We start from the raw sequence: 21,895 nt of genomic DNA on the forward strand, positions 1-21,895 counted from the left end.
TCTTCCCCGATTCTATTCGTAAACCTGGAGATTTACACAATGAGAGATAGAGAAGACTGAGCACATCGGGCCAGGCAAAGCGGAGGGGCCCCAGGAACAGGAAATCTGCTGTAGCCACTTCAGTACAGAAACTGTACGAGAGTGGGCAGCGCCAATGAGGGCGCTGCAGGAACTTTCTTGGCGATCTGGCAGCCTAGGGAACCACTTTTTACCATAAACAAAGTAAAGAAAAGAGATGGGGTGGGGTTTGGTGTCCTAGCCGCCGGAAGGAATTCAGGTGGAGCCGACTGTGCAAGCTTCGGGGCAGAGGGGGAGAGGAGGCCGCCACTAGCAACTAACCTCAGCTTCCTAAACTCAACAGAAAGGTCGGAGGGGTTGTTGGAAGTGCCAGGAGCCCCGTGATTCTCTCTGCCCGCCAAAGAGAGATGAAAACCCAAGTTGTGCGGTGCAGCTTTAAAGGGGCTGGTGATTGACAGAATGTGTAGCAGTGGATGGGGTGGAGCCGCTGGGTGGGGTCTGGGACAGGCAGCTGGGAGAAACCAAAAGGAAGAAAAAAGAAAACCATAGCCCCTGATATCGCTAATGCCAGGCGGGAGAAGCTAGCCAGAAAGGGAGGACAAGAGGGTTTTAGAGCTCACCTCCATTCCTACCCCGATCGACTCTCTCAAACCCTTCTGTCTCCTTTTGAGATAATTAAAATCGAGTGTACACCGCCCCTAGTCGGTGCCCATTCACCCTAACTCTCCACTGAACTAGGTTTGTAGTACGAGGGAGTGAGGACCCCGAGTCCACCAGCTCAACCCCGGCCCCGCCCCGTCGGCCTGGCCCGGGGCTGGGAGGAGAGGATGCCTTTGGAGGCGCAGAATCCGAAAGTAAGTCCCTTTCATTTTGCCTCCTCACCCCTCCCCTTCCTTTTGCCACCCTCACTGGGGTCTCGGCTGGCGGGGGGAAAGAGCCACCTTACTGAAAGAGACTCTTTCAAGAAGGATCCGGAGGGTGGGTCAGGGTAGGGTGGGGTAAGAAAAGGAGGGGAGCGGAGGAGGGGTGGTGCTTTAAAGCCTAGGGGAGCTGCCACCCACGGGATAGGTACTCTCAGAGTTTGCTGATTGTATGATTAGAGCCTTGATTTCCTCTCCTGTCCTTAGAGCCTTGACTTATCCCTTCCAGGCGTCCTTTCTTTTTCTCACCCTCCAGCATCCCTATCTGGCTGCTTAAAGCTTCTAACCGTGAGCTGGGAAGGCTCCATCTTGCCTGGCTTCTTAAAGGGACAGTGCACTAGTTCAACTGTGGGAAATAGATCCTGGAAATTAGATTTTGAGAAGGATGGCACTGACTCACCTTACTATGACAATACATGTGTTGGGGGAATTTGTACAGAGAGGACAGTTTTTCTTCCTCATACCAGCCTCCAAACTTGTTCTAATATCCAGTTGATTCTCAGGAGGTGCATCCTGGGCAATGTTGCCAAGTTGCACATAAGTTAACTGAAGAGTCAATAGGCTCTGCAGTTATAGCTCAAGAGGAAAATTTCTGTTTCCTGAGAGGTGCCATGGCATTGCAGAAGATTTGGAAAAAATAATTTATTCTACAAATATTTATCAAGTGCCGGATTCATTGCCTGTGGCTGATCCCACTTCTGAGTGTCTGTAATATGTCAAGACCATGTAGAGTGGTGTTTCCTTTCTTAACAGATTGACGGCCAAGGTTTCTTCCTAGAGATGAATGTTGAATTTGATTCCAACATTTACCAAGTATGTGTCACGTGAAAGTTCCCACTGTTCATCTTTATTGTCTTTTCTTTAGTACCACATCCATAGACCCAAGCCCAAGTGACTGGGAGATCCAGCTGGAAGAGATAGGAGCTCAAGTCAAAATGGCATGCAAAGAAAGAAGGGCAGGATGCTTCAATAGGGAAGCCAAGGCCACCTTGGCTAATATGTCATTCACACGTCCATCTACAGTCTGGAAGATTGTATTGGGGAGGAGGGCTTCACCAGCTCCCTTCTGCCGTTAAATAAAAGAACTGGTGTGGTGGAAATTTGTTAGAAGGCCTCAAACAGATCAGTGGCATCTCTTCCAAGTTTATTTTTCTCGTGTTTCTGCTTCTGGAGGGTGGCAGGTCTGGATGGAGCCTAATGATATCCCACAGGTCAAAGAGATGAAAACATGTTGTTTAAGGTTTTAGGTCTAATATTTCACTCTGGGTTTTCTTTTTAAGGTATGGATTGTCTATATGTATGTATGTATTTATTTCTATTTGGTCAATGGAATGCCACAACTTCCAGCGCTCTGCAACTTACCAGTTCAGCTGTCTCTGGTATTACACATGCAAGGCACAAAGACCCTCCCTTCTTTAATGTGCTAGGTTTCATTGCATCTCTGGTGTCAACTCCCATCAAGGGCCTGTGTTGATTCTAGGTTTCTCAGCAACATTTAGCTAAAGCACCTTCCTCCATCCCTCATCTCAACTGGTTTTAAAAACCTTAAAATGACATTCTGAATGGCCATGTCGTTGAATCCACTGGATTCAGATAAAGAAGAAAGCCTCACTTAGTGTTCTTTCTCTCTAAAGTCCCTGGTCTATGGGGTCCTAAAAACAAAGGAAACATGAATTCAACTGGAACTCTCCTGGTTACTATCATCAGTGGGAGTACAATCTTGTCCTAGAGCAAAGAGCCACTTGTACATGTCACACACACTGAACTCTGCTATCCACACCCTGGCGTGGAGGGTGGGAAAGGAACTATGTGCTGACTCCACAGCCAGCCTCCTGCATTTAGTAAGCATGGAATATGTTAGGTATTGCTGTGCTTCCATTTTAATATTTGATTGTCCCTTTGCGTTCATGTTGTTTTTTCTTTGGGAGAGGATATAGCAGCAGGATATAGCTGTCATAAAATATGGTTGATGAAATATGGTTATTCACTTCCTAGGACAATGAAAGGTTTGTGAACCCACTAACAATTATTATAGGCAAACAATAGAAATCCTTCTCCAAAGGCTTCAAGTGGCTTTCCCAGAGCAATTAGTTTGTTGTCATTCATTCTGCTTCCTGGGATTGCAGATAATTTCTGTCTACACAGAGGCAAAAGGGATTCATAAGGGATAATTGCAAAAAGGACACCTTGCAGACACTCTCTATTTCACAAACAGTACTTTTGACCCCCAACTCCCGTTGTGGAATGCCAGGATCTGGTGGGCTAGGCTGTTCTTGCCTAGACTAGTACAGTTCACCCCTACATTTACTTTGGTCTGAGTTCCTTCCTAGTTTTTCCTCAGCCTTCAAGGGTAAGGACCTGTGATAGACAAAGGAATCAATACAAAAGTACATTGTGTTATGAGATTCATTAATTCATTCATTCAACAAGTGTTTACTGACGATCTACTCTGTGCCATCACTGCACAAGACTGGAGAGTCTACAAGTCCCCTGCCTTTTTGGAGACTGTATTTTAATGAGCGTGTGTTAGTGGAGGGGAAAGACAATAAGCAAAAGGTTTTTGTCAGGTAGGAGTAAGATGAGAGAAAGGACTGCGGAGAGCTGTTTGATATAGAACAGTCAAGGAAGGCTTCTCTGTTATGGTGATTTTTTAAAAATTGGGGTACAGTTGCTTTACACTGTTGTGTTAGTTTCTGTACAAAGTGAATCAACGATATGTATACATATATCCCCTCACTCTTGGACCTCCCTCCCACTGCCTCTCATCCCACTCATCTAGATCACCATAGAGCACGAAGCTGAGCTCCCTGTTCTATACAGCAGGTTCCCACTAGCTATCTATTTTACACATGGTAGTGTATATATGTCAACCTTAATCTCCCAATTCATGCCAACCCCCCATTCCCCCACTGTGTCCAATGTCAGTTTTCTATGTCTGCGTCTTTATTCCTGCCCTGCAAATTGGTTCATATGTATCATTTTTCTAGATTCCACATATAGGCATTAACATACAATATTTGTTTATCTCTTTCTGAATGACTTCATTCCATATGACAGTCTCTAGGTCCATCCACATCTCTACAGATAACCCAATTTCGTTCATTTTTATGGCTGAGTAATATTCCAATGTATGTATTTACCACATCTTCTTTATCCATTCATCTATTGGTGGATATTTATGTAGCTTCCATGTCCTGACTATTGTAAATAGTGCTGCAATGAACATTGGGGTAAATGTGTCTTTTTGAATTATGGTTTTCTCAAGGTATATACCTAGTAGTGGAATTGCTGGGTCATATGGTAGTTCTATTTTTAGTTTTGTAAGGAACCTCTATATTGTTCACCAGAGTGGCTGTATCAATTTATATTCCCACCAACAGTGCAAGAGGGTTCCCTTTTCTCCACACCTTCTCCAGCATTTATTGTTTGTAGATATTATGATGATGGCCATTCTGATTGTTGTGAGGTGATAACTCATTGTAGTTTTGAGTTGCATTTCTCTAATGATTAGCGATGTTGAGCATCCTTTCATGTGATTTTTGGCAATCTGTATATCTTCTTTAGAGAAATGTCTATTTAGGTCTTCTGCCCATTTTTGGATTGGTTGTTTGCTTTTTTGATATTGAGCTGCATGAGCTCTTTGTATACTTTGGAGATTAATCTCTTGTCAGTTGCTTCATTTGCAAATATTTTCTCTCATTCTGAGTGTTACCTTTTTGTCTCGTTTATGATTTTGTTTGCTGTGCAAAAGTTTTTAAGTTTAATTAGGTGCCATTTATTTAGTTTTGTTTTTATTTCCATTACTGTAGGAGATGGATCAAAAAAGATCTTGCTGTGATTTATGTCAAAGACTGTTTTTCCTGTGTTTTCCTCTAAGAGTTTTATAGAGTCCAGTCTTACATTTAGGTCTTTAATCCATTTTGAGTTTATATTTGTGTATAGTGTTAGGGAGTGTTGTAATTTCATTCTTTTCCATGTAGCTGGGCAGTTTTCCTAGCACCACTTATTGAAGCATCTGTCTTTTCTCCATTGTATATCCTTGCTTCCTTTGTCATAGATTAGGTGTCCATTGGTGCATGGGTTTATCTCTGGGCTTTCTATCCTGTACCATTGATTAATATTTCTGTTTTTGTACCAGTACCATACTGTCTTGATTACTGTAGCTTTGTAGTATAGTCTGAAGTCAGGGAGCCTGCTTTCTCCAGCTTCGTTTTTCTTTCTCAAGATTACTTTGTCATTCGGGGTATTTTGTGTTTCCATACAAATTGTGAAATGTTTTGTTCTAATTCTATGAAAAATGCCATTGGTAATTTGATGGGGATTGCACTGAATCTGTAGGTTGTTTTGGGTAGGATATTCATTTTCACAATATTGATTCTTCCAATCCAAGAACATGGTATATCTCTCCCTCTGTTTTTGTCATCTTTGATTTCTTTCATCAGTGTTTTATAGTTTTCTGAGTACAGGTTTTTGCCTCCTTAGGTAGGTTTATTCCAAGGTATTTTATTATTTTGTTGCAGTGGTAAATGGGAGTGTTTCCTTAACTTTTCTTTCAGATTTTTCATCATTAGTGTATAGGAATGCAAGACATTTCTGTGCATTAATTTTGTATCCTGCTACTTTACCAAATGCATTGATTAGCTCTACTAGTTTTCTGGTAGCATCTTTAGGATTCTCTATTTATCATGTCATCTGCAAACAGTGACAGTTTTACTTCTTTTCCAATTTGGATTCCTTTTATTTATTTTTCTTCTCTGATTGCCATGACTAGGACTTCCATAACTATGGTGAATAATAGTGGTAAGAGTGGACATCCTTGTTTTGTTCCTGATCTTAGAGGAAATGCTTTCAGTTTTTCACCATTGAGAATGATGTTGGCTGTGGGTTTGTCATATATGGCCTTTATTATGTTGAGGTAGGTTCCCTCTGTGCCCACTTTCTGGAGAGTTTTTATCATAAATTGGTGTTGAATTTTGTCAAAAGCTTTTTCTGCATCTATTGAGATTGTCATATCGTTTTTATTCTTTAGTTTGTTAATATGGTGTATCGCATTGATTGATTTGCATATATAGAAAAATCCCTGCACCCCTGGAATAAATCCCACTTGATCATAGTGTATGATCCTGTTAATGTGTTGTTGGATTCTGTTTGTAAGCATTTTGTTGAGGATTTTTGCGTCTATGTTCATCAGTGATATTGGCCTGTGATTTTCTTTTTTGTGATATCTGGACTGGTTTTGGTATCAGGGTGATTGTAGCCTCATAGAGTGAGTTGAGAGTGTTCTTTCCTCAGCAGTTTTTTGGAGGAGTTGCGAAAGAAGGGTGTTAGCTCCTCATTAACGTTGGATAGAATTCGCCTGTGTAGCTATCTGGTTCTGGACTTTTGTTTATTGGAAGATTTTTTTATCACAGTTTTAATTTGATTACTTGTGATTTGTCTGTTTATATTTTCTATTTCTATTAGGTTCAGTGTTGGAAGGTTGTACCTTTCCAAGAATTTGTCCGTTTCTTCCAGGTTGTCCATTTTATTGGCTTGTTTTAGTCTCTTATGATCCTTTGTATTTCTGCAATATCAGTTGTAATTTCGCCTCTCTCATTTCTAATTTTATTGATTTGAATCCTCTCAGTTTTTTTCTTGATGAGTTTGGCTAAAGGTTTATCATTTTTATATATCTTCATAAAGAATCACCTTTTAGTTTCATTGATTTTTGCTATTGTTTTCTTCATTTCTATTTCATTTATTTCTGCTTTAATTTTTATGATTTCTTTCCTCCTACTAACTTTGGGTTTTGTTTGTTCTTCTTTCTCTAGTTGCTTTAGGTGTAAGATTAGGTTGTTTATTTGAGATTTTTCTCTTTTCTTGAGGTAGGACTGTATTACTATAAAATTCCCTCATAAAACTGATTTTGCTTCTTCCCATAAGTTTTGGGTCATCATGTTTTCATTGTCATTTGTTTCCATGAATTTTTTGATTTCCTCTTTGACTTCTTCAGTGATCTCTTGGTTATTTAGTAGCATATTGTTTAGCCTCCATGATTTTGGGGTTTTTTTTCCTTTTTTTTCTGTACTTGATTTGTAATCTCATATCGTTTTTGGAAAAGATGCTTGAAATGATTTCAATTTTCTTAAATTTACTGAGGGTTGATAAGTGACCCAAGATGTGATGTATCCTGGAGAATGTTCCATGTGCATTTGAGAAGAAAGTGTATTCTGCCACTTTCGGATGGAATGTCCTATAAATATCAGCTAAGTCTATTTGGTCTATTGTGTGTTGTAAAACTTGTGTTTCTTTATTAATTTTCTGTCTAGATGATCTGTCCATTGGTGTAAGTGGGGTGTTAAAGTCCCCCACTATTATTGTGTTAATGTTGATTTCCCCTTTCATGGCTGTTAGCATTTGCCTTATGTATTGAGGTGCTTCTATGTTGTGTTCATAAATATCTAAAATTTTTATATCTTCTTCTTGGATTGATCCCTTGATCATTACGTAGTGTCCTTCCTTGTCTCTTGTAACAGTCTTTATTTTAAAGTCTATTTTGTCTTATACGACTATCGCTACACTGGCTTTCTTTTGATTGCTATTTGAATGGAATATCTTTTTTCCATCCCTTCACTTTCAGTCTGTATGTGTCCCTAGGTCAGAAGTAAGTCTCTTGTAGACAGCACACATACAGGTCTTATTTTTGTATCCATTCAGCCAGTGTGTGTCTTTTGGTTGGAGCATTTAATTCATTTACATTCAAGGTTATTTTCAATGTGTACATTCCTATTACAATTTTCTTAATTGTTTTGGGTTTGCTTTTGTGAGTCTTTTTCTTCTCTTGTGTTTCCTGCCTAGAGAAGTTCCTTTAGCATTTGTCATAGAGCTGGTTTTGTGGTGCTGAATTCTCTTAGCTTTTGCTTGTCTGTAAAGCTTTTGATTTCTCTGTTGAATCTGAATGAGATCCTTGCTGGGTAGAGTAATCCTGGTTGTAGGTTTTTCCCTTTCATCACTTTAAATATATCCTGCCACTCCCTTCTGGCCTGCAGAGTTTCTATTGGAAAATCAGCTGATAACATTGTGGGGATTCTGCTGCTTTTAATATTTTTTCTTTGAATTTGATTTTTGTTTATTTGATTAGTATGTTTTTTGGTGTGTTTCTCCTTGGGTTTTTCCTGTATGGGACTCTCTGCCCTTTTTGGACTTGGGTGGCTATATCCTTCCCCATGTTAAGGAAATTTTCAACTATAATCTCTTCAAATATTTTCTCAGACACTTTCTCTCTCTTCTTCTTCTTCTGGGAGCCCTATAATTCGAATATTGGTGCATTTAATCTTGTTCCAGAAGTCATTGAGATGGTCCTCATTTCTTATCATCATTTTTTCTTTTTTCTTCTCCTCAGCAGTTATTTCCATCATTCTATCTTCCAGCTCACTTTTTCATTCTTCTGCCTCAGTTATTCTGCTACTGATTCCTTCTAGTGTATTTTTCATTTCAGTTATCATGCTGTTCATCACTGTTTGTTTGTTCTTTAGTTATTTTAGGTCCTTGTTAAATGTTTCTTGTATTTTTCTTGATCTATGCCTCCTTTGTATTTCCAAGATTTTGCATCATCATCATCTATCTTTACTCTGAATTCTTTTTCAGGTAGGTTGTCTATTTCCTCTTCATTTGTTTGGTCTTGTAGGTTTTTACCTTGCTCCTTCATCTGTAACTTTTTTTGTCTCTTTTTTGTTTGTTTTGTTTTGATGTGTGGTGCTGTGGTCCTGTCTTGCTGGTTGTTTAGCCTGAGGCGTCCAGCACTGGATCTTACAGGCAGTTGGGTGGAGCCATGTCTTGGTGCCAAGATGAGGACCCCCAGGAGAGCTCACACCAATTTATATTCCCTGAGGCCTGAAGTTCATGTTAGCCCAATGGCTCAGTGCTCCTGCCAGAAGAACGCAGGCCTGACCCTCAGCTTGGAAACCAAGAACATGCAAGCCATGTGGCATGGCAAAAGAAAGAAAAAATGGCAACAAACACAAGGGAGCAGAACAATAACAAAGAATAAAAAATATAAAAATGAAAGAACAAAGCAAAACAGAACCACAATAGCAAAAAGAAAAAGCTGGAAGAGGCCTGAGTGGGAGACTTAGGCTCAGGAACTGTGTGGCTGGAGGGTGCTCTGGAGGCAGAGTTTCAGGACTGGGACCACAGCAGGCTCACTGGGGCCTGAGCAGGTGGGGGATATGCTGGCTGCATTCTCCTCCCATCCCCCAAAGGTCTCGTCCCATCCCCACTGATCCCCTCACCATGAGCGGACCCCTCCGAGCATGGGAACCCCTCCCCTCCCCAAGCCACCCCTCAGGGGCACCAGTCCCATCCTGCATCCCCTATTCCTCCTCTCCTCCTTCCACCCCCCACATCCTACCCAGTCACACGAGGATTCCTTCTGTCCCCTTAGGTGTCCAAGGTCCCCCACCAGCACCTAGTAAGTGCCCTAGTTGTGAGGATATGCGAACTCCACGTCCTCCTGTTCTGCTATCGTGACTCCACCCAATATGGTGATATTTAAGAATATAACGAATAAAGTGAGAGAGCCAGCCATGAGAATACCCAAGGGAAGGGTATTCTAGACAGAGAAATTAGAATAGTAAAGGCTTGGTGTGTTCAAGGAATAGCAAGGCCAGTATCACTGGAGTGGAGAGGAAAAGAGTGGTAGGACATGATTTCAGAGAGACAGAGAGGGCCAGATCATATAGGACCTTGTAAATACTTTGGATTTTATTCTGAGTGAGATAGTAAGGCATTTTTAAAGAAGATAAATATTCAATAACTATCACATTTAAAATTCTAGTCTAGTAAAGAGGATGTAGACGCAAGAGGGAAGAGATATGGGAACATGTGTATATGTATAACTTATTCACTTTGTTATAAAGCAGAAACTAACACACCATTGTAAAGCAATTATTGTCCAATAAAGATGTTAAAACAAAACAAAACAAAACAAAACCTTGCAATCCTTCCTCAAAACTCTCAGAAAAAAAAAATAAGAGGATGAATCTTCAATTGTTCATCTTAACACAATCAAGGTGGTTTATGTTTTATGATTTGGATAATAATACTACTTTGGAAAAAAATTAGTAAGCTTATTGCTGAATTCATGTCAACTAATACAATTTAATTTTATACTAACTATTGTTTTATAACAATTATCTGAAAAAAGTTTCAAACACATTTGAAACTACTGAAATACAAAAAGTATTTTCAGCATACATATTTTAAAAATCACAATAAATTTATTAGCACTAGAAGAATGCTTAACCTTTTTAAGGAAACATCACAAGATTGTATAACTGATGTAACTGTTTTACTCTAGCATGAAATTTTGAAAATTATTCACTTGAAAACTTTTTTTAAATTTTCAGTCTTGCTGGAACACATGATTTCATGTAGGTTATACACCATTCTTCTCCCAAAGTTCTTTCCAGTAGGGAAGTGTGTTTCATGTATCATTTCATTTAATCCTGAAAATAGCTTTGTGAGGTAGGCACTATTGTCATCTTCATTTTACAGAATAGGAAACTGAGGCCTAGGAATGTAAAGTACTTTACCCAAGGTCACATGGCTAGTAAGCAAAAGAGGATCCATTCTCTCCTATACCTTCTGAGAAGTTGTTCCATCAGCTTCCTTCTCTCCAATCTTCTTTAATTTCTTTTTCTTCTTTGGTTCTTACACCCATCCAACCATTCCCACCTAATATACCTAACATTTATTGAACACCTACTCTGTGCCAAGCCCTCTATTGAACACTTTGCATTTATCAATTCACATAATGCTCACAACAATCCTATTAAGTAAGTACCATTGTTTTCCCAATTTTTCAGTTGGGAATTTGGGACATAGAAAAATCAAGCAACTTGCCCAAGTTTACACAGCTAGGAAGTAGCAGAAGTGAGATTTGAACCCCAAAATAAAGTCTACACCTTCACTGTTATGCTCTACTGCCTAATCTTTATCTTGCAAACACATTTTTCACTAAATCAATCTTTCTTTAACAACAGTTACTCAAATTACCACCCTATTTTTCTGCAGTTTCCATTTAAATCATTATTGAAACTGCTCTTGCAAGAGTTACCTGAAGATCTCCTAAATGTCATGTCAAGTGCTCTCTCGTTAGGTTTTCAACATATTGATTCTACTACATTTGAGGCTGCTGTACTTTCCTTCCATCTTTAAAGCCTTCCCTTCCTTGTCTTCTGTGATGATACTCTATCTTGGATTTCCACCTACCTCTTTGATTGTCTTTTTCATTCTCTTATCTTGCTACTCTATACTCCTTATTTGGGTCATCTCATCTACTTAAGATTTTCAACTGCCATTTATATGCTGATGAAGGCCTGTATGACAACTTGGCATCTCCAAACTGAACACTTTTTCTGAGCCTGGACCCACCTACTTGTCTGTTAACTAGACATCTTAACTTGACACCAAACATTTAATATGTCTAAAACTGAATTCATCATCAAACCCCAACACGCCAATTTCTATCCCTGACCAACAGTCACATAATCAACTGAACAATAAAGCCTAGAGTCATCTATGACTCTTCTTTCTCCTTAATGTCTAGATTCTGCTTCTTGAATTTTTGTATCCTCTCCATCCCTATTTGTAGTGTCTTTGCTTAATTTTTCATCATGTATGACCTGGCCTATTAATATAGCTCCTTTATTGTTGTTTAATCTGCCTCCAGTCTCTATGGGCTTTGTTATGTGTTGAATTATGTCCTTCAAAATATGTTGGAGTCCTAATTTCTGGTACCATGGAATGTGACTGTATTTGGATACAGGGTATCTACAGAGGTAATCAAATTAAAATGAGGTAGTTAGGACAGGCCCTAATCCAATATGATTGGTATCCTTATACAAGTGGGAAATTTGGACCAAAAGACTCATAGAGGGAAGATGATCTGAAGAGACATAGGGAGAAGACAGCCATCTGCAAGCCAAGGAGAGAGACCTAGAACAGATCCTTCTCTCAGAGCTCTCAGGAGAAACCAACACTGATGACACTTTGGTTTCAGAGTTATAGCCTCCAGAACTGTGAGACAATAAATTTTTGTTGTTGAAGCCCCCCTGGTTTTTAGTACTTTTTTGTGGTAGTCCTAGCAAACTAATACAAACTCCAATCTAGTCTACATATTAGGATATTTCTAAAATACATGTTTTTATCTTGATAATCCTATGTTCAGAATTATTCAAAGACTCCCCATCACTTACAAGATTAAATCCCTGTCTTTTAGTAAGACACTTCACAATTTGTCCTCAACCTACCTTTCATGTTTATGGCCAGTGACTTTTCCTTATCACAGGAGTTACATTTAACTAACTGCTACTTCTCGAACATGCCATGGTCTTTCACAAACACCATGTCTTTGTTCATGCTATCAGGACTTCCATAAATGTTCTTTTTCCTCTTACAACCTGTACCAATCCACCTCCACCTTTCCTTCTATTCCATCCCTCTCTTTTTGGTAAGCTCCTATACATAGCATGATACCCAATTCATTTTCTCTGTGAAGCCTTGAAGTATAGGTAAGATTTGGTTAGCCAGAGTGGAGGGGAAAGGATATTCTAAGCAGGAAGAACCATATAATCAAAGGCAGGTAATGAGGATCATTATAATGTAGGTTAGAGGGGGATGGGGTAGAGTTAGAGAAAGGTGAGGCTAGAGAACTCTTTGCCTTTGGTGATAGTATAGATGGGACCAAAGCAGCTTCTGGAGAAGCAGCAAGGTCAATAGTCTTCCTCTGTAGTGTCTCAGGGAAACAGCTAGGCCTCAAAGAATGTTATTATCTAGCTAATGTCACCTGATGATGAGATAGCCTATATTTTGTTCCTTGGAAAACTGGTCTTTATAATAGCACCCTGAGCTTGGGGCACTTTTGCTGGTCAGTGATGGTATGGTAGTAGAGCAGAAAATATTCAGCAGGGTTCAGAGTTCTTTTCTACTATAGCCTATTTAAACATGATTGAATATATTTACCATTTCTACTTACATAAAGCAGATGGTTTTGAAAGGAGGAAGCAAAATTCATTCATTAATCTCATTCACTCATTCAACATACATACCCTGGGAGCCCTCTATGTGGACAGCTCTGTGCTACAGGATGGGAATACACAAATATAAGACCTCAACCTTGCCCTGGAGCTCAGCTGGGAGACAGGCAAAGCTCTAGCTAACATCTAGTGCATGTTGATTACTTACTATATGCCAGGGACAATGCTAAGCATTGCATGCTTCTCATTTAAATTCTCAGTAGGGTTGTACCCATTTGTAGAAAAGGACACAGTGTTACAGACAGGTTGAATAAATTCAGGAGGGAGGAATTGGAAAACTGACAAGTAAGCAACTCATTAACATGAGTAGAAAAGACCTGGGTGACATTTGGGTGAAGAGGTCAGAGAAGACTTGGTGGAGGTGGTGATATTTGAGTCTTAAAGGATAAATAGGAGTTATCAAGTGTCAATGAAAAAACAGTCAATCTAAGAAAGAAATGGGAAATTTTATTTGAGCCAACCTGAGGATTATAACCTGGGAGACCATCTTTCAGAAAGCTCTGAGGACTGTTCAGCCCATTAGAGGTCAAAGCACAGTTATATAAGTTTTTGAGACAAAAGTTTATATGTCAAGTCATGTATTGACAGTTTGAACAATCCAGATCTACATATACAAAGTGGGTCATGGCTCATTGTGGCCCTTTGCAAGAATAAGAAGGAAGATTATCTCCTAAGGAGTTGTGACTCTTTATGAAATTAAGAAGGAATGTTATCTCCTAAGGAGGTCTGGTTAATGCAGATGCACAACACACACTAAATGGAAGGAAGGAGGCCTGAGTGGGCAAAAAAAAGTTTATGTTTAAATTTTTCTTGTCTTGCCATAAAATATGAATTTTGTTTCATCAATTCCCCCCTTCTGATCATTAATCTCTTGTTAGAAAGAAAAAGGTGATAAAATATTTGGCCCCTAAATGCCAGGGTGGTGACTTACCTGCCCTGGATCCATCATGTCCCTTGATATTGGGTTTTAATGGCCTGGTTCTTTTTTTCCTTTTGTACTAGTTGTACTAGTAAGATGTCTGGCAAGGACTAACAGTCAATTCCAAGTTGTCCAACAGGACTTATGCAATTTTACCTTACATGTGCATTGTGTATGTTCATTTATAGAGAACTATAGATGTGATCAAAATTGACAATAGGAATGACCATGTTGTTAGTAAAGTTTTAAGCCAAGATTCTCCTAAACCAAACCATTTTCCTAGTATTTTTCCTAAACAGGGAAGAGGATCATTTATAGGGGAAATTTGATTCCTCATGTGTCATAAGATTAGTTAACAAATGTTGTGGCCAAATGGTCTTTGTGTGTGGTGAAGTATAGGGATCTGATTTCATATTTGTGCATGTGGTTATCCAGTTTTCCCAACACCATTTGTTGAAGAGATTATCCTTTCCCTTCTGGGTGTTCTTGGCTCCCTTGTCAAATATTAGTTGACCATATATGTGGAGATTTATTTCTGGGCTCTCTATTCTGTTCCATTGGTTTATGTGTCTATTTTTATGTCAGTACCATACTGTTTTCATTGCTATAGTTTTGTAGTATAGTTTGAAATCAGGATGTGTGATGCCTCACATTTTTATTCTTCTTTCTCATGATTCCTTTGGCTATTTGGGGTCTTTTGGGGCTCTATACAAACGTTAGGATTTTATTATCTATCTCTGAGAAAAATGACATTGGAATTTTTATAGGGATTGCTTTGAATCTATAGATGGCTTTGGGTAAGTATGGATATTTTAACAATATTAATTCTTCCAATTCATCAAAATGCGATATCTTTCCATTTGCTTGTGTCATCTTTGATTTCTTTCAACAGTCTTGTTGTTTTTGTTATACAGATCATTCACATCCTTGGTTAAATTTATTCCTAGGCATTTTATTATTTTTGATGATATTGTGAACGGGAAAGATTTCCTCATTTCTTTTTCAGATGTTTCATTATTAGTGTATAGAAGTGCAACAGAGTTCATGATTTTTTTTTCTGTGTTAGACGCTTTATTTTTAGATTGTATAAATGAAGGAACTGAGATATAAATAAGTTGTACAAATGAGGAAACAGAAACACAAATAAGTGTCATATGTAAGGTCATACAACTGATTAGATAGCTGGTGGATTAGAATGAGGATGTTTATTTTATATCCTGCGTCTTTACTGAATTTGTTGATTAGTTCCAAGAGTTTTTTGGTTGAGTCTTTGGCATTTTCTATATATAAGATTGTATCATCTGCAAGTAATGACAATTTTGCTTGTTCTTTTCTGATTTGGATGACTTTTATTCCTTTGTCTTGCCTAATTGCTCTAGCTAGGACTTCTAGTAGTTTACTGAATAACAGTAGTGAGAATGGACGCCCTTTCCTTCTTTCTGATCTTAGAGGAAAAACTTTCCACTTTTCACTGTTGGGTACAATGTTACTGTGGGTTTGTCATATATCGCTTTTAGTATATTGAGGTATGTTCTTTATATACCCAATCTGTCAAGGATTTTTATAACAAAAGGGTGCTGTATTTTATGAAATGCTTTTTCTGCATCTATTGGGATGATCCTGTGATTTTTTAAAAATTTTATTAATGTGGTGTATCACTTTTATCGATTTATGTATGTTGAAACATCATTGCATCCCAAGGATAAATTGCACTTGGTCATGGTATACAGTCCTTTTAATGTGTTCTTGAATTCAGTTTGCTAATATTTTATTGAGAATTTTTGCATCTGTATTCATCTAGGATATTGGTCTATATTTTTCTTTTATAGTATTCTTAATCTTGCTTTTGTATCTGGGTAATGCTGGCCTCATAAAATGAGTGTGGAAGTGTTTCCTGCTCTTCAATTTTATAGAAGGTATGAGAAGAGTTGGTGTTAAGTCATCTGTAAATGTTTGGTAGAATTCACCAGTGAAGACATCTAGTCATAGTGTTTTCTACGTTGGGAGGTTTTCGATGACTGATTCAATTTCCTTACTCATTATTGATCTGTTCAGCTTTTCTACAATATTTCTTCCTGATTCAGTCTTGGTAGGTTGTGTGTTTCTAGGAACTTATCCATTTCTTATAGGTTTTCTAACTTGTTGATGTATAATTGTTCATAGTAGGCTCTTATGATCCTATGTATTTCTGGAGTATCAGTTGTAATATCTCCTCTTTCATTCCTAATTTTATTTATTTGAGTCTCCTTTCCTTTTCTCTTGGTTAGTCTAGCAAAAAGAGTTGTCAGTTTTGTTTATCTTTTCAACAACTCAGATCTTAGGGTTTTTAATCTTCTCTATTGTTTTTCTGGTCTGTTTCATTTATTTCCATTCTGGTCTTTATTATTTCCTTCCTTCTGCTAACGTTGGGCTTAGTTTGTTGTTCTTTTTCTAGTTCTTAGAGGTGTAAAGTTAGCTTTTTATTTTAGATCTTTGTAATTTCTTCTTCTTTTTTTTTTTTTTTTTTTTTTTTTGCGGTACGTGGGCCTCTCACTGTTGTGGCCTCTCCCATCATGGAGTACAGGCTCCGGACATGCAGGATCAGTGGCTATGGCTCACAGGCCCAGCCGCTCCATGGCATGTGGGATCTTCCCAGACCGGGGCGTGAACCCATGTCCCCTGCATCAGCAGGTGGACTCTCAAACACTGCACCACCAGGGAAGCCCTCCACAGTTATTTTTAATACTCTTTATTTAACCTTTATACTGTAGTTAAGTGGTTAACACACCATCTTATTATAGAATTAGTTTTCTAAATCCAACTATATATTTTTCATCTCTACCAGTGTGTTGTATTCTTTCATATGTTTTCATGTCACTGATTAGTATCTTTTTATTTCAGCTTGAAGAACTCTTTTCAACATTTATTACAAGACAGGTCTAGTGGTGCTGAATTCCCTCAGCTTTTGTTTGTCTGGGAAAGTCTTTATTTCTCCTTCATATCTGAAGGTTAACTTTGCTTGATAGAGTATTCCTGGCTGGCAAGTTTTATCTTTCTACAATTTGAATATTTCCTTCCACTGTCTTCTGGCCTGTAGGGCTTTTGCTGAGAAATCTGATAGCCTAATCGTGGTTCCTTTCATAGGTTATACATTTTTTTTCCTGCTGCCTTTAGGATTCTTTCTTTATCTTTGACTTTTGACAGTTTCATTATAATGTGTCTTGGACAATGACGTTTGGCATTGAGATAATAGAGTGATCTATTAGTTCTTGTATTTGGATGTCCAAGTCTTTACTCATGTCTAGGAAGTTCTCCACTATTATTTCTTCAAATAAACTTTCTACACCCTTCTCCCTCTCTTTTCCTTCCAGAATCATAATTATTCTAATATTTGTCTTTTGATGGAGTCCTACAGATAATGTGGGCTCTTTTTTTTTGCTCTTTTCAGTTTTCTCTTTTGTTCTCTTCTAACTGTATTTCAAAATTCCTATCTTCTAAAGTCACATATTCTGTCTTCCATCTGCTTTACTGTACTACAGATGCTCTTTATTTCAGTCTTTATCTTATTTATTGAATTCTCCAGAATTTCTGTTTGGCTTTTTTTATTATTTCTATCATTTTGGTAAAGAACTCATTTTGTTCATGTATTTTTTTCTCTGATTTTCAATTTTCTTTTTGAGTTTTCTTGTATCTTGTTAAGTTTCTTTAGAACAGCTATTTTGAATTCTTTATCAGGTGGATCACAATATTCCATGCCTTTGAGCTTGGTTGTTGGAGAATTATTGATATCTTTGGGCAATGACATGTTTCCTTGATTTTTCATATTCCTTGTAGTTTTTGTGTTGGTACTTCTGTATTTGAAGTAGCAGACACCTCCTTAAATCTTACTGGTTGCCTTCACATGGGGTACTGTTCATTGATATTGGTATATCTGGGGTTTCCTCAGCTGTTGTTGGGCAGACCTCCTCCACTTTTCTTGCTCCTTCCTGTGGCAGAGTTAAGCTCTTCTGACTTCTCTTGTTCTTACAACTCACCAGGCTGGTTGCTGAAAACCTCACTTTTCTTTTCCAGAAGGTGACAATATAGCTCTAGTTTGTGATTTCTCCCTGTCCACAGGTCTATTTTTCTGAGAGTACTCTGATTACCAGATCTGCTCTTACTGCTGCATTTTGGAACTTGTACAAGGATCGACCTGTAGAGTAGAGGGAGGTATGGGTTTAGCACTTGGGGCATTGGGGGTGCATGTGCACCCAGTGGGGAGATCCTTGGTTTGGGTGTTCTCAGAGCCTTTTGGGTGGACTTCCTGCTAAAGTCCTGAAGCAGTTAGCAAGTACACCATCTATTTAATATGCATTAGTATTCTTACTTGCTTCTTTCCCTTTCTCCTTTCTCCTCCCCAAGTCATGGATGTCCTGCTTCAGTACTTTGGGTGCTGCTGAAGAGAAACAGGTTTTTCCAGCTATGACCCATACAACTGGGGAAGCCAGACATTCACCATTTTCCACATTCTCCACAGGAGACATCGCCACCACCAGCTCCATACAGTGTCACCCTGGAAGGGGTGACTCTCAACAAGTTCCTCCCTCTCCACTACATCCAAACTTGATGGCTTGCTGGAATCTCTCTTCCCACTGTGATGACTTGCTGTTATCTCCCTTCAGGCAGGCTGGCCTTCTACAAATTTCCTCTCACCTGTGCATATCTGCCCAGACCACCGCTGTCCAGGTGTTTTCCCTGACCATGCCAAGAGGGGATGGGTCAGGTTTGCTGATTCTACTGAACCCAGAACACTTATTGAGGTCTGTCTGCTTATTTTTAGAAGCACAGTTGAGTAAGGGTCTTCCTGGGTCCCTTGGTATATGATGATGGGTCCTACAACTCCAAATGGGGTACTTTTGTCCATGGATCAATGTCTGATTAGTTGTTTTTAAACAGGGGAGAGAAAGGAGGAATGTCTTACACTTCCATGATGCTGACCTTTTGCCCATTTTAAAATAAAGCATTTGATTTTTTTGTTGTTGAGTTGTAAGCATGCTTAATAGACTCTGGATATTAACCTCTTATTAAATATATTGTTTTCAAATTTTTTCTCTTATCCTGTGGGTTGCCTTTTCACTCTGTTGATTTTATCCTTTGATGCACTAAAGTTTTTAAGTTTTATATATTCTAATTTGTCTATTTTTGCTGCTGTTGCCTGAGTTTCTGGTGTTACATCCAAGAAATCACTGTCAAATCCAATGTCATGAAGACATCCCCTATGTTGTCTTCTAGGAATTTTCCAGTTTTAGGTCTTACATGTAGGTCTTTAAACGATTTTGAGTAAAATTTTTGTATATGATGTAAGATAAGGGTCTGACTTCACTATTTTGCATGTGGATATCCAGGATTCCTAACACCATTTGTTGAAGAGAATGTCCTTGAACTATTGAGTGGTTTTTGCACTCTAATTGAAAATCATTTTATCATATATGTGAGGGATTATTTCTGAGCTCTCTATTCTATTCTGTTGATCTATTTTTTTATTCTAGTGTCACACTGTTTTGATTACAGTAACCTTGCAATAAGTTTTAAAATCAGGATGTATGAGGCCTCCAAATTTGTTGTTCTTTCTCAAAATTGTTGTCTCTATTTGTGGTCCCTTGAGATTCCACATGAAGTTTAGGATGAAATTTTCTGTTTCTTAAAAAAAAAGCCTTTGTGATTTAAAGAGGGATTGTGTTGAATCTGTAGATCTCCTTAAGTAGTATTGATATCTTAATAATATTGTCTCCCAATTAATGAACATGTGGTGTCTTTCAATTTATTTGTGTCTTCTTTAAATTCTTTAGCAGTGTTTCTCAGTATAAAGTGTACAAGTCTTTCCCATTCTTGGTTAGGTTTATTCCTAAGTATTTTTTTCTTTTTTTTTTTTTTTACATCTTAATTGGAGTATAATTGCTTTACAATGGTGTGTTAGTTTATGCTTTATAACAAAGTGAATCAGTTATACATATACATATGTTCCCATATCTCTTCCCTCTTGTGTCTCCCTCCCATTTATCCACTCATTTGATGATGGACACTTAGGTTGTTTCCATCTCTGGGCTATTGTAAATAGAGCTACAATGAACATTGTGATACATGATTCTTTTTGAATTATGGTTTTCTCAGGGTATATGCTCAGTAGTGGGATTGCTGGGTCATATGGTAGTTCTATTTGTAGTTTTTAAGGAACCTCTATATTGTTCTCCATAGTGGCTGTACCAATTCATATTCCCAACAGCAGTGCAAGAGTGTTCCCTTTTCTCCACACCCTCTCCAGCATTTATTGTTTCTTGGATTTTTTAATGATGGCCATTTTTACTGGTGTCAGATGATATCTCATTGTAGTTTTGATTTGCATTTCTCTAACGATTGCTGTTAAGCATTCTTTCATGTGTTTCCTGGCACTCTGTATATCTTCTTTGGAGAAATGTCTATTTAGGTCTTCTGCCCATTTTTGGATTGGGTTGTTTGTTTTTTTGTTACTGAGCTGCATGAGCTGCTTATAAATTTTAGAGATTAATCCTTTGTCAGTTGCTTCATTTGCAAATATTTTCTCCCATTGTGAGGATTGTCTTTTGGTCTTCTTTATGGTTTCCTTTGCTGTGCAAAAGCTTTGAAGTTTCATTAGATCCAATTTGTTTATTTTTGTTTTTATTTCTGTTTCTCTAGGAGGTGGGTCAAAAAGGATCTTGCTGGGATTTATGTCATAGAGGGGTCTGCCTGTGTTTTCCTCTAAGAGTTTGATAGTTTCTGGCCTTACATTTAGGTCTTTAATCCATTTTGAGTTTATTTATCTGTATGGTGTTAGGGAGTGTTCTAATCTCATACTTTTACGTGTACCTGTCCAGTTTAACCAGCACCACTTACTGAAGAGGCTGTCCTTTCTCCACTGTATTTTCCTGCCTCCTTTATCAAAGATAAGGTGACAATATGTGTGCGTGTTTATCTCTGGGATTTCTATCCTGTTCCATTGATCTATCTTTCTGTTTTGGTGCCAATACCATACTGTCTTGATTACTGTGGCTTTGTAGTATAGTCTGAAGTCAGGGAGCATGATTCCTCCAGCTCCGTTTTTTGTTCTCAAGATTGCTTTGGGTATTCGGGGTCTTTTGTGCTTCCATACAAATTGTGAAATTTTTTGTTCTAGTTCGGTGAAAAATGCCAGTGGTAATTTGATAGGGATTGCATTGAATCTGCAGATTGCTTTGGGTAGTATATTCATTTTTGCAATGTTGATTCTTCCAATCCAAGAACATGGTATATCTCTCCATCTATTTGTACGATTTTAATTTCTTTCATCCGTGTCTTATAATTTTCTGCAAACAGGTCTTTTGTCTCCTTAGGTAGTTTTATTGCTAGATATTTTATACTTTTTGTTGCAATGGTAAAAGGGAGTGTTTCCTTGATTTCACTTTCAAGTTTTTCATCATTAGTGTATAGGAATGCCACAGATTTCTGTGCATTAATTTTGTATCCTGCTACTTTACCAAATTCATTCATTAGCTCCAGTAGTTTTCTGGTAGCATCTTTAGGATTCTCTATGTATATTATCATGTCATCTGCAAACAGTGACAGCTTCACTTCTTCTTTTCCGATTTGGATTCCTTTTATTTCCTTTTCTTCTCTGAGTGCTGTGGCTAAAACTTCCAAAACTATGTTGAATAAGAGTGGTGAGAGTGGGCAACCTTCTCTTGTTCCTTATCCTAGTGGAAATGCTTTCAGGTTTTCACCATTGAGGACGATGTTGGCTGTGGGTTTTTCATATATGGCCTATATTATGTTGAGGAAAGTTCCCTCTATGCCTACTTTCTGCAGGGTTTCTATCATAAATGGGTTTTGAATTTTATTGGAAGCTTTCTCTGCATCTCCTGGGATGATCATATGGTTTTTCTCCTTCAATTTGTTAATATGGTTTATCACATTGATTGATTTGCGTATACTGAAGAATCCTTGCATTC

At 38.2% G+C, this 21,895-nt stretch overlaps 1 long non-coding RNA gene across 1 annotated transcript; it reads left to right on the forward strand.

Annotated features, from left to right (window-relative positions):
- Positions 1–319: 319 nt before the first annotated feature.
- Positions 320–2,021, forward strand: LOC113614919 (uncharacterized). Its single transcript, XR_003430771.1, has 3 exons — positions 320–365; positions 757–872; positions 1,804–2,021. It is a non-coding gene; the product is annotated as an uncharacterized LOC113614919 (long non-coding RNA).
- Positions 2,022–21,895: the final 19,874 nt, after the last annotated feature.

The sequence above is a fragment of the Aethalodelphis obliquidens genome, unplaced genomic scaffold, assembly GCF_003676395.1.
Source record: "Aethalodelphis obliquidens isolate GAN/ISIS:26980383/991018 unplaced genomic scaffold, ASM367639v1 scaffold108, whole genome shotgun sequence".
Classification (NCBI taxonomy): domain Eukaryota; kingdom Metazoa; phylum Chordata; class Mammalia; order Artiodactyla; family Delphinidae; genus Aethalodelphis; species Aethalodelphis obliquidens.